The sequence below is a fragment of the Macrobrachium nipponense genome, chromosome 7, assembly GCF_015104395.2.
Source record: "Macrobrachium nipponense isolate FS-2020 chromosome 7, ASM1510439v2, whole genome shotgun sequence".
Classification (NCBI taxonomy): domain Eukaryota; kingdom Metazoa; phylum Arthropoda; class Malacostraca; order Decapoda; family Palaemonidae; genus Macrobrachium; species Macrobrachium nipponense.
The window spans coordinates 86,306,942-86,319,945 of record NC_061109.1 but is presented as its reverse complement, the minus strand read 5'-3'; the positions used below and the strand labels follow the sequence as shown (position 1 = coordinate 86,319,945).

The 13,004-nt window shown below is 40.5% G+C and overlaps 1 long non-coding RNA gene across 1 annotated transcript in view; it reads left to right on the top strand.

The window, feature by feature from the left end:
- Positions 1–13,004, top strand: part of LOC135217225 (uncharacterized) — a 70,267-nt gene that overhangs the window by 55,999 nt on the left and 1,264 nt on the right. The gene's annotated exons all lie outside the window — the stretch shown is intronic.

The following is a 13,004-nucleotide window of genomic DNA, read 5'->3' as shown; positions in this document are numbered from 1 at the left end:
GAAGACGACCACAGAACAGGTCAAAGTCGAAGACGACCGCAGAACGGGGCAAAGTCGAAGACGGCCACAGAAACAGGGCAACGTCGAAGACGACCACTGAACAGGACAAAGCCAAAGACGACCACAGAATAGTGCAAAGCCGAAGACGACCACAGAACAGGGCGAAGTCGATGACGACCACGGAACAAGGTAGCAAAGTTGAAGACTACCGCAGAACAGGCCAGAGTCGAAGACGACCACGGAACAGGGCAGCAAAGTCTATTTTCCAAGGATGGTCGTAGCAGCAGCAACAGCAGCAGTTTCGACCGCAAGTAACATGGTCGGAAATCATCGTCTTGGAGGAGTCGTTTAACGTCTTGTGGTTTTCTGATGCTCTCGTGGTTTTGCGAGATACACACATTAAGTTCTCATCTGCCGGGTGATGTATACTGCGCATGGCTTGGGCTTGGGGGGGGGGGGGGGGGGGGTGGGGGCGGGGGGGCGGATAATGTACAATGTAATTTGCACTTAATTTATGAATTGTTGCACGGTGGTGATAATGGTCGAAGTGTATTTGTTTTGTTGTATATATACATCATCTTCCATTTTTGCGGCAGCACGCGTTCGTCGCGGTTGCAAGGCTGAGGTGGTTGCAATTTTGGGGGTTGTCGAATGTCGTGGCGCGTGCCGGCAGCAGCTGAGTGAGTTCTTCGTTAAAATCGTGCACACTTTCTCCCTCCTAGTCCGTACTGGCATAAGGCCAGCATCATAGTCTAATAACAGCAAGAGTAGCAATATTAATGTTCTGCCCTTTTTTTTTTATCTTACATAAGCTAATAATATACTGTTAATAAAGGCATCTTTCAAAGTAGATTAAAAATAACAGCAGTTATTTTAGCAGGCTACACGTGCATTGGGACCAGTGCCCAGTAATTGTTGAACGTTCGATTACCTTTTTTTTTTTTTGGGGGGGGGGGGAGGGGATGGCGCTTTCTTTGATCTTACATCAGCTAGTAACTTACTGTTAATAAATGCATCTTTCAGAGAAGATTAGAAAAAAAAAAACCAGCAATTATTGTAGCAGGCTACACGTGCATTGGGACCAATGCGCAGTAATTGTTGAACGTTCGATTAACTTCTTGGGGGGGGGGGGGGGGGGAACTTTTGGAGAATTGACTACTTTTCTATTGGTGTTCTCCCTGAGGATTTGTAGTCGAACGAGAAAAGGCAAAGATAGACAGAGAGTTGGTTGCTATACAAGTAAGGGGAGGTAATCCCTCGGGGAACGAGAAAAGGCAAAGATAGACAGAGTTGGTTGCTATAGAAGCAAGGGGAGGTAGGTAGGTAGTCCCTCGGGGAACCGAGCGAGTTACTTCGGTGTTCGTTGTATGGGGATATTCAATCCAGTTCTCTCCCTCCTCTCCTCCAATTGTCCGTGGGCACCCTTCCTCCGGAACTTTTTTTTTAGTTTTTTTTTTTCATCCTTTCTCTCTCTCTCTCTCTCTCTCTCTCTCTCTCTCTCTCTCCCTCTGCGGGTAAGGTTTGCGATCGTATTTGTCATCATAATGTTGCAACGACTTTGAAACTTAATAACTGCGAATTCTCAAGCGAGTTATTTTTTCCCATTTCCCCCTTCTTTTGTCCCCGCAGATTCCCAGATTCCCCCTCCCCCTTTTTTATGTACATTGTATGGCAGACTATATATACCCTATGCTTCGCCAGTTGTAAGGTCCCCCTTTTCCCATATATCAAATTCATGATTTTCTGATATTCCTGCCATCAAGACTCCATCTTTGTTTTTTTTCCCGCTGACGTCATGTTACCGTATGACATTCTCAACAACTGTTTCTTTCAGTCTCTTTATTTTATTTTTTTTTTCTAGTTGCACGAGGGCGGCTACATGTTATAAACACAAGCTGCGCTTTTTCTTCTGCTACTGCTGCTGCTACGTGTTCCTTCTCATTTTTCTCTCATCTGTTCACAATGGCCTCCTCTCTCACATTCGCCTGCTGTATACCTCACCTTCCACTCCTGGTAGTAGTAGTACCCTTACCCATCTCTCTCCGCCATGCCCTCGACTTTTCCCGTTCAGCTGTTACCCGAGAAGTCTTCTTTGGCCTTTCCCTCTCCTCGTTTCGACTCCATTCACACAGAGAGAGAGAGAGAGAGAGAGAGAGAGAGAGACACGCAGCAGCAAACACTCCGCGTTATACATGACGCCATCCTCCTCACCTGCAGTTTACCGTAAATCAGACCGCTTCTCTCTCTCTCTCTCTCTCTCTCGGCAGCCGTTGTCCTTCGTCTTCCCTAATGTAGCAGTAGTCATATCGAATCCACAGTCCACACCCTTCCTTTACCAATGTAGCATTTCAGCATCTCGGCTGCTTATCTGAGAAATGGGGATGATGTATTTTTGCGTCATGATCTTCGTCAGGCCCCTGGGGAAGATCGTGAGTGCGAGATCGCACGGAGGATGCGGTTGTTGCTACGTATGTCAAGGCTCGTTGTTCATATTCGCAACTCCGTCTTTAGTTTTTTTTCTTTCAACAAATTTTGCCGCATTACCAACGTACAAATTTATATTTTTATTTTTTACTGAACACTGCAGCTCATTGGCACTGCAGTTCTGGTTAGCTTTCCAGTTACGAAGTTGCGAAGTGTTCTTCGAACAGGACTTTGCGTCTAGGAAATATGGCGCGCCGCTATTTAACTTGCTTTTCGAATTTGGCGCGCTCTTTCTCATTTTCCCGCTACTGTATACCACGTTGGTCATGTGACCGGCGCGAGAAATCCGGCGGCCGGGCTTGATACTACTACTACTACAACTACTACAAAATTTCGAACTATGGACGTTATTATGAGTCTTTTAAATTGCTTTTTTGTTTAAGATTAGCCATTCGGAAACGAGGTTGTTGTATAAACCCCCTCAAGAACTCTTAGTGTGATTTTCTATGGAAGGAGGAGAGCTTCGCGAAAGGAAGCGTTGGCAACTATCGGAGGCGGTGAGGCGGTAGTACCACGTGGTTTTTGAGCCGTGGGGTGAGAGCTCTCGAAATCGTTTTAGAAGGCATTATAATATTATTTAGAATATGTACATCGTTACATAACGTCTGTTGCAGCAGACCCACAGAAAAGCAGCCGACGGCCGCCATAGTCCCGAAGTAATTTGCGAACGATTTTAAGGTTGTCTTTGTGTGAGGATAGCTCAAACTTTATTGACAGAGGGGCCTTGGGCAGTAGGTAAAATTTTCGGGTGTATTGTTTCTGCTGGTAATATAAGCGTGGTGTTGGGGTTGGGGCGGGGGGTGTTGGGGATGCCAGGAGGGCGAAATACTATATGGGCACAGTAAATTGTTTTATAATTATTCTATGTGTGTGAGGGGGGGGGGGGGACTATGTCCATGGGAAAAGTTTCGACGGATTGACTTAGAGAGTGAATGCAGCTATTTTTGGAGTCATCAAGTCACATTTTCTGATGTTAATGCTTATTTGATTTTTAACAAATGGATGGATTTATTGAAGCGTTATGTTGAATATTGTGGGATGACTCAGTGAAAATTAATCCTCAGTGGGAGGAAGTGTTGCTATATATATATATATATATATATATATATATATATAGCGAATACCACAGGAAAGTGATAGGAGACACCCAAGTGCTTTCGTCTTTACTATGACATTGTCAAGGAAGGAATGAAATACGGTTGGAAAGAAAGTTATGAGGTAAAAAAAAGATCAAGAGAACCAGATGGTTAATTGTCAAATTCGCTTATTTAATGAAATCACGTGCATCTACTGTGATTTTAAGCATGCATATATATATATATATATATATATATATATATATATATATATATTAATTTTTTTTTGTCTTACATTAGTTTTTATGTTTGGAATGAGTAAAGCACATACAAGTGTAAGATTTCAGTAGTAGACTTTGGTCAATGAAATTGCCAATATTTGCGAAGCAACTAACTTCGACAGTGAAATGATTGCGTAAAGCGGATATTACTTGTACTCCAACGTTGGTACTACATACAGACGTGATCCGACTTAGTACGTTATTTGAAAACCTTCTTTGGGGGGGGGGGGGGGGTTGGGGTTGGGGGGGGGGACGTTGTGCATTTTGTTTGCACCACGACCCCGAAAGAAAGTGTTAATAAAGTAAGTGTTCGTGACAGAACTGAAGAAGCTTTGGTTCGCTACCACCCTCCTCCTGTGAGTGGTAGACGGACAGGCAGACAGCTGCTGCCGGCGAAAGTCCTTATTTTTAGTGTCTCACACATTTAAGGGCCCCGAGTGTCATTTCCGGAATTTCTATAACGACCTTTTCGAAGAAGAATGGCTTCGAGGAGAGGAGGAGGAGGAGGAAGTGGGAGAGAGAGGGGCGGGGAGGGACGAAGAAAGGAAGAGCTCAGAATACGTTAATGCTGTTATTGTCCATTTTGAAACAGATCTGCCCGGAGTCGGGGTTCTTCCATTGGAAGGATAGTCCGCGTGTCTCTAGGTTTTCAGGAAGTTCAGACTATGTAGAAATTAATTTTTGCTTTTGATTTGGAATTATTGCAAAATTTTAGAAATTATTCTGTCGAAGGAGGCTTTGCTTTCCACGGTGATGCAACAACTGCTTAGATGTTGAGGTAGCTCTAGATATAGTGCTATCTGTGTCTTAGTAAGCTTTGCTGTCAAAAGAGTGATGCAGCTGCTTAGATGTTGAGGTGAATCTAGAAATTATATTACTATGCCTTAGTAAGCTTTGCTTAGTAAGCTTTGCTGTCGAATGGGTGATGCAGCTGCTTAGATGTTGAGGTAGCTCTAGAAATTTTAGTACTATGTCTGAAAGTCAAACCAAAATGTCGTGGCGGGTGACAGGAGGTTTTTCCCGGACTATATCGTTCGCAGTTAAGAACATATAGGTCATTTTGCCCATGAGGAACCGCCCTACTTAAAACTTAATCCTCAGCGGCATAGGCGGATTTAGCACACAGATGGAATGTTCGCTCCTTATTTATCCCAGATTTTATTTTCATTCCTTCTAAATGCTACCTCGAGTAACCCTTGCATTGTGTGTGTGCGCGCATATAGACGGAAAAGGAAATATTAGTACACACACATAGCTTGAAAATTTGGCATTATTGCAGGATCTGTGATTATTATTTCCAAGAACACACGCACAGAGAAAGGAAAGTAATTAAGAACCAAAATTTACTCTGTTTCTTTATTAAACATCATCAACATGTTAAGCCAATAATGTTTATATTGCTGCTACACTCGAGACTTTCTCTTCCATCTCTTAACTGTCAGTAACCAATACCGCTCCTTGCTATCATTTAAACTTCGTTATTTTCGTAATATTCCTTTCTTTGTTGACACTTGTGATGACTTTTTAATCGACGCTGAGATTAAAAAGGATAAATAGACCTGCCAGTGCTGCCTGCATTCTTTTCCTGGCCCAACCTTAGCGATACTATATAATAAGCTTTGCTGTAGAAAAGGGTGATACAGTCACCTGCTGGGTTTTCCAGAATGTATAGAAATGGCTCTGTCGAAAGAGGCTTTGTTGGTTTTCAGTTTTGGGGAAATTAATTTTTACTGGCGAACAAAAATTGCTTTCAAGGCCCAATGAAAGGTTGTGCTACTAAAAGAAACTGAATTCATGGCGTCTTTAATTTTGAGAAGAGTTTTCATTCAGAGTTGGGGAGTTTAAGGATTTAATCAGATATAAATTAAGATGTTTCGGGGACTAATTAGTTATTATTATTTTATTGATGACCAAACGGCCTTCAAAACAAAAATGGAGCGCCTCAGTGGCGTGGTTGGTATGGTGTTTGCGTCCCACCTCGGTGGTCGCGGGTTCGATTCTCGGCCATTCCATTGAGGAGTGAGAGATGTATTTTTGGTGATAGAAGTTCACTCTCGACGTGGTTCGGATGTCACGCTGCTGAATAACCAACCACTGGTACCATGCAACAACGTAAAAACACCATACAGACAACAAACAAAACAAAAATGGTTAGTGTGTTGGTGTGTCCATGCTGATTGTGTATTTAATGTAGTATATGTTTTTATATTTGTTGCTTGGTAACAGTAATATATCAGTTTATTAATAAGTTTTTTTCTTTCTTCTTCTTCTTCTTCTTCTTCTTCTTAGTCTTTCGTGATTCTTATATACCGGGCTTCACGTGCAATGCAGTATATACCCCTTGAGGATAAGCTTATACTGACTGGCCCGCTGGTATGGTGGTGGTTAGTGTCGTGACATGCCGCGCGGATGTCTTGCGACTTCCCACCTCCTCCCAGGGCAATGAAAAATCACTGGTTTTTTATCGTGATCAGATACTGCTGCAGTGTGGGGTCTGCGGTGGGAGGTTGAAACCAACATTCTTTGAAGCTTGAATTTCAAGTCAGTGGCCCCTTTCGGTGTGCTTCTTCCATGTGAATAGGTTTCATCTACCGAAATAATAATAATAGTAATAATAATAATAATAATAATAGCGGAAAGGTTGGTTACTCTAAAAGGATCCTAAATTTTAGATTTTACTCAAATGACGATACTATATAAATATTATATATATATAATATAGATATATATATATATATATATATATATATATATATATATATATATATATATATATGTTTTGAATAAACACTGAAAGACCTTGCTTTTGGGTAAGAGAGAGAGAGAGAGAGAATGAAGTGTACATCGCATAGGAGTAGATCGTTGTATTCAGTTATGATGTTATTACAGTATGCTGTTTGTCGGAGTTATTGTCCTCTCTTCGTCACCCCTTTTCACTGTTGGCTTGACCCACAGCGGCCGACTAGCAGCCTGGGTGTGATCTATGCCGTGTCCTTCATTTGAAGATATAATTTTTGTAATGCAGAGATGTCTGTCGATCAGAAGTCACATAAATAAAATAATAGTTTGTCGATGGGGTCAGGACCATTTCTCTATAAAAAAAAATATTTCGAGAATTTATATTTATAATTCATTCATTCATTTTTTTAATGTTGCACAACACGAAAGGAAAGAGTTATGACTAAATAATTCACTGGGTATCTATCGTTCATAATTTCCTGGCTTGCGAGTATGTTGTTGTTTTAGATTTAGCTGGCCTTATGCCGGCACGGTAAGCGAGTATGTGTAAGTTATTTTGTCCTTGAGAATAAAAAAAATAAACAATAACGTGAGAGGTGGGATGCGAGAGGCAGAATAGGTTATTACGGGGGTTTATAGGGCCTCAGAAAAAGTTGAGGTTGTAGGGAGGTGCTTGGATTGGTAGGGAGGAATTTTTTGGGGTTTTTTTGTGGGGGTGGGGGTGCTGTGATGAAGGGGGTGGGGGGAGTTTAGGGAGAGTACTAAAGGGTTCTGGGAGTGATGGGAAGGCGATTGTATTAAGAACCGTGGGAGGGTGTGGAATCCACAGCGAGAGAAAATGGTCGAGAATCAAAAGGTAATTCAAACGAGAGAGAGAGAGAGAGAGAGAGAGAGAGAAGAGAGAGAGAGAGAGGTTTATATATATAATAGTAAATGGTGGATATTACGAGAGACATGGTCGAAACATAAATGTATTCTCAGATAAGATTTAGAGAAAGTACGTTTTGTCAACAGATGTCTGACGTCGACATCGATGTCAAATGATGTTTAATGGCGACAGCGATGTCAAATGAAGTTTAATGTCGACATCGATGTCAAATGATGTTCAGTGTCGACATCGAAGATTGTCGATTTACGTAGGTATCCGATGAGAATTAATGACAGGACAAACCCGCCAATGATATATATCTTGATTTGCCTGTACTTATGTCATTATAAATTTATAAGCAGTGTAATGTAGTGAAACAAGTCCAAAATTGATATGTTATTGCAATGTATATAATTTTATGTTTGATTTGCGCGTTAGAAATTGTCTGCAATGTAATGCCTTCACTCAGCATTGCAAAACGAATATTTGCAGGTAATTCATCCAGGATATTTAATTTGTGTATAAAGGAATTTACGTGTATGAATACACGTTGTCGTATCGTCTTTTTTTTTTCATTATGTAAGTAATGTCACGCAGTAATCCGGCATTTCCCAATTAATTTCCATGCGTCGAGTGTTCCGTGTCGTCTGACACCTCTGGTTCATTAACGACACCTTTCCTTTTGTTCTTTCCACTCCTTTTTATTTTTTTTTCTTTCACTTTTCATCATCATCAAGTCTTGAGGCACGCCACGTAATTATTTTTTAAACCCGCAGTGTGACACAGGGATGGGCGGGCTCTTCATTGCCTAAAAAAAATATACTTTTTAAAATATTTTTTTTCTTATCCAACGCCACTTTTTTTTTTTTTTTTTTTTTTTTTTGATCCAACCCCCCTTTTTTTTTTTTTTTTTTTTTTTTTTTTTACATTCCGAGTCGTTTCTTTTCTTAACGTTATAGGGCATTTATCCATTCATCCCATTTCCTCCTCTCCATCTACTCGAGAATTTTTCTTTCTCCCTCTCCTTCTCTCCTCTCCTCCACCTCCTGCAGGAAGGGTATTGGTATTGTTGGCTTTTCATTCACGGAGTTCATTAGCGTGGCTGTTATCGTTGTTGTTTTTGGGTGTTTAGTAACCCAGCCGTCGTCATGGAGTTGTTGTTGTTGTTGTGAGGTTTTCCTTGGTGGAGTGTTTGTTTACACGGGTCACATGGTGTACTACACTTGGTCGAGAGGCCTCCTGCCTTCCTTCCTTCCTTCGGTCGAAGTATCCTACTGTTATTTGGGAGAGATTTCTTCTGGCATCGTCAAAGGCTGCTCCTACAACCACTACCGGCGACTTCACTTAATATCAATGTCACTGCCTCGATTTTGGAGCGCCTCAGTGGCGTGATCGGTATGGTCTTGGCCTGCTACCTCGGTGGCCGCGAGTTGAGTCTCTCGGGCATTCCATTGAGGTGTGAGAGATGTTTATATTTCTGGTGATAGAAGCTTTCCATTTAAGTCACTCTTACTTGCATTTGTCAGGCCGTGGCGGGATCTACGGGAGTGATGTTTACTATAGACTTGGGTTGGCTTTTCTGATTTTAGTGAATCCCAAGGTTTCTAGATGCTGGTAATCTGTAGACCTTGAGTGAACCTGGATGGTCGTTATTATAGGATATATATATAATATATATATATATATATATATATATATATATTATATATATCCTATATACTATATATGTATGTATGTATATGCACTCGCGCCTGCGCTCAAGAAATACATAACTGATTCTGCGACAACATTCTCTCTCTCTCTCTCTCTCTCTCTCCTCTCTCTCTCTCTCTCTCTCAAGAAACAACCAGAAAGTATCGCACCAGGTCTTGTGAAATAAATAGCTGATTTATGTAAATTGTTTAGTTTGATATTTTTGTTTGAATAAACAAACATAAACGACCATTCTGTTGGGTGAGAGAGAGAGAGAGAGAGAGAGAGAGAGAGAGAGAGAGAGAGAGAGAGAATGTCTAAACAAGAAGCGTCAAAATGGTATCCCGTTTATTTACCCGCTATATTTGGCTTTTGGGGAATTGGATACAGATTGATAAAGAAGTTCTATTCAGTATTTGTACAAACAATTTCCTTCTTATCTTTTCAGAAAATGAAACTTCGAGCAATTGCTTTGATAACAATTAAAATTGTGGATGAATTTGTCTTTTCCGCACTGTCTCCACAATGATGGATTGATAAAATTAAGATTTATTTAAGTTTTTATTTATTTTTTTCTAATAAGTTTGGTTTGTTAAATGACATGTGTATTGTTTGGTTACTGTTAATAGTATTATGAGATGATTTCTCTGCTTGTGGCAATAGATTTTAAGAATAACATTTAGTGTTTGTTGTATTTTTTTTTTTTAAGTTAGTCTCGTACCCCATTTATATTCATAGTCACTTATTTCACACAAGGTATAAGTATTTGGTCTCGCATTGTAATTGTGACTTGCTTTCCCAGCTTTCATTATTTATAATTTACTACTTTAATTTTCACCCGGCCGCGTTCACTTAACCCAAATCTCTTGACACTGATGAACGTGGACGTATAATTAATATTCCTTTCGGGCCGTAGGCCTACCGTCGGGGCCTCTTGTTGGTCATTCGATAATTAGTGTTCTTACTGTTTCTTATCTCTCGCTACAGCTTATTAGTTTAGCCTCTGTAGGCAGCATATTTTAAGAACCCCCCCCCCCCCCCCCCCCCCCTCCCCCTCCCCCCCCCCCCAGTTCTCTCTCTCTCTCTCTCTCTCTCTCTCTCTCTCTCTCTCTCTCTCTCTCAGTAGAAACTTTGCCTTAATACATATTCTGTAGTATAAGTTTGACACGAATGGACAAAAAAACGTTTTGAAAACTGCTAATGAGCACTATAGAGAGAGAGAGAGAGAGAGAGAGAGAGAGAGAGAGAGAGAGAGAGAGAGAGAGAGAGAAGTCTACGGATAAAAAACCCCATATTTCACTATTTTGTTAAACGATTCTATAAATGCTGGTACATGTTATAGTAGGATAAGGCATAGTTACTTGGAATATATAATTTTTAATCGTTCTGTCATTATACTTTTTTCGTATTTCTTTAATAATTGCTGGTAATTTGGATTATCTTTTGACGTAGCTTGGTAGAAATGGTGGCACCGTAATTCTCACGAATTACCGATGTTGTCAATTTGTTAAGTTTATTATGAATTGATGCTGAATAGGACATTAGTTACGGATTTGGTGCTCGATGGAAAGTAAATTCACGTTTATATATATATATATATATATATATATATATATATATATGTATATATATATGTATGTATGAGTATGTATGTATGTATGTATGTATGTATGTATGTATGTATTAACATATTTACCTTACTTCTAATGATACCTACGTTGCATTTTTATTTTTGACCATAAGCATATTTCTTCATAATTACTACATAGTTTAGGTTGTATGACATTGGAAGACCTCTCTCTCTCTCTCTCTCTCTCTCTCTCTCTCTCTCTCTCTCTCTCTCTTCTCTCTACTCATATTTTTGACAATCATATTTCTTCATTATTACAAAGTTTAGGTTGTATGGAATTGAGAGAAAATATCTCTCTCTCTCTCTCTCTCTCTCTCTCTCTCTCTCTCTCTCTCTCTCTCTCTCTCGCTCATATAGATACATATATACACATACGACTAGCATAACTCTCTCTTTCTCTCTCTCTCTATATATTAGAGGTGCCTCACACTGAGGGACCACTGGGGCAACCCGAACGAGCTGTATGGTCTGTAAGGTATACGGTCCAACGTTCGTTCCTCTCTCTTCTTCTCTCCTCGTCTCTCTACTACTCTCTCTCTCTCATACATGTATATATATATATATACACACGGACACACCACACCACACACACACACACACACACACACACGTCCAGCATAAATATCAGTGCCAAAGTGAGGCGAGAAAATTATATGTGGCCCTCCCGTGAAAGGAAGGCCAGACTGCGTAAATACAGTGTCAGTTGGTCCTCAGGTGTGTAGTCGACAACACCAGTGGAATGGGTTGAAATTGGTATCCATGTTTGGCAGGATCTGGAACGTGTTCGGCTACCTATGGTATGAAAAAGGCTAGTGTCGATGTCCAGGGGCGTAATGATGATTTAGTTGAATGGGGGAATGAGTGTTGCGGACAGTTGTCAGTCGTGTTACGTACGTAACTTCCTTCAATCTTTTGCCGTGCAGTGCCCATTTGTGGTAGGTTGGGAATGGGTGGGTTTGCGATGTTTCTAGTAATGGGGTTAGGTTTTTCAGTAGGACGAATTTATGATTAATATGATTATTTATGATTTATGTTAGAGTATTATTGTTGTCGGTGCGTGTGTGTGTGTGTGTGCAGCCCCTGGGATGGGTGGGTTGGGTTTTATGTTTCTGGTAATGAGATTAGGTTCTATAGTAGGACATTATTATGATTAATATGATTATTTGTTATTTATGTTAGAGTATTATTGTTGTCGAGTTGTATTTGTTAATCTTAGTGGTTTTTATTTATTTACTTATTTATTTTTTGCAGCGCTGGGAATAGCTGGGTTTGCGAAGTTTCTAGTAATTGGATTAGGTTCTATAGTAGGACATTATTATGGTTAATATCAATATTTATTACTTATGTTGGAGTATTATTGTTGTCGGAGTTGTTTTTGTGTTTTTAGTGGGTTTTTTGCAACACACTCGAACTGTACCTATCTTAGATACACTGTTTCTCACGGTTTGAATTTATTCTGTTACCTTTCTGGTGGAATATAATAGTTCCCCTTTTTCCCCCTAGTGCCAAATCCAGGGCTTATCTTCCACCCCTCTTAGCTGTCTCATTGAAATATGGTCGTTTGATGTTGATGAAGAAGGAGTTTGGACGCATTTATAGCGCCCAGTAACGGTGCATTGTGGCTCTCACGCTTGAAGGAACCATAGACGGATTCATTAATACGAAACAAAAGAGGTCGGTCATGCGTCATCGGTCTGAAAGCAAGAAAAAATGCGAAATGGAAAGGAAGGGTTGGGGGGGGGGTTCCCTCTTAATCCCTTCTTATCTGCTTTTAATCTCTCTATCTCTCTCTCTCTCTCTCGTCAGATAGAGCAACGTTTCATGAACATTACCAAAAAATACCCATTCGATCTAGGGGGCTCTCTGTGAAGTAAAAGCCCCTATACGTCGGAATAACCGTTCTCTCTCTCTCTCTCTCTCTCTCTCTCTCTCTCTCTCTCTCTCTCTCTCTCTCAGCCGCCTTTATTCCAAGTCACCCTCGTCGGCAGTGGTCATTGTTGCTTGTTACGCTGCCATATTGCGTAAGAAACTGCATCAAACCGTGTTTAGCCCTTGATGAGTGATCGGTTACCCTTCCTGGCGGCTCTTATTCCAACCGTCACCGATTCGAATTGTGCCATTTGTTTTAGTCATTTGGTTTGCGTTCTCTTAGTCTGTACAAAACTCCGGTTAACCTTTGTCGGTTAACCTTTATATGTTAATTTGCCTACTAACATTGCTAAGAAGTCAGTAAT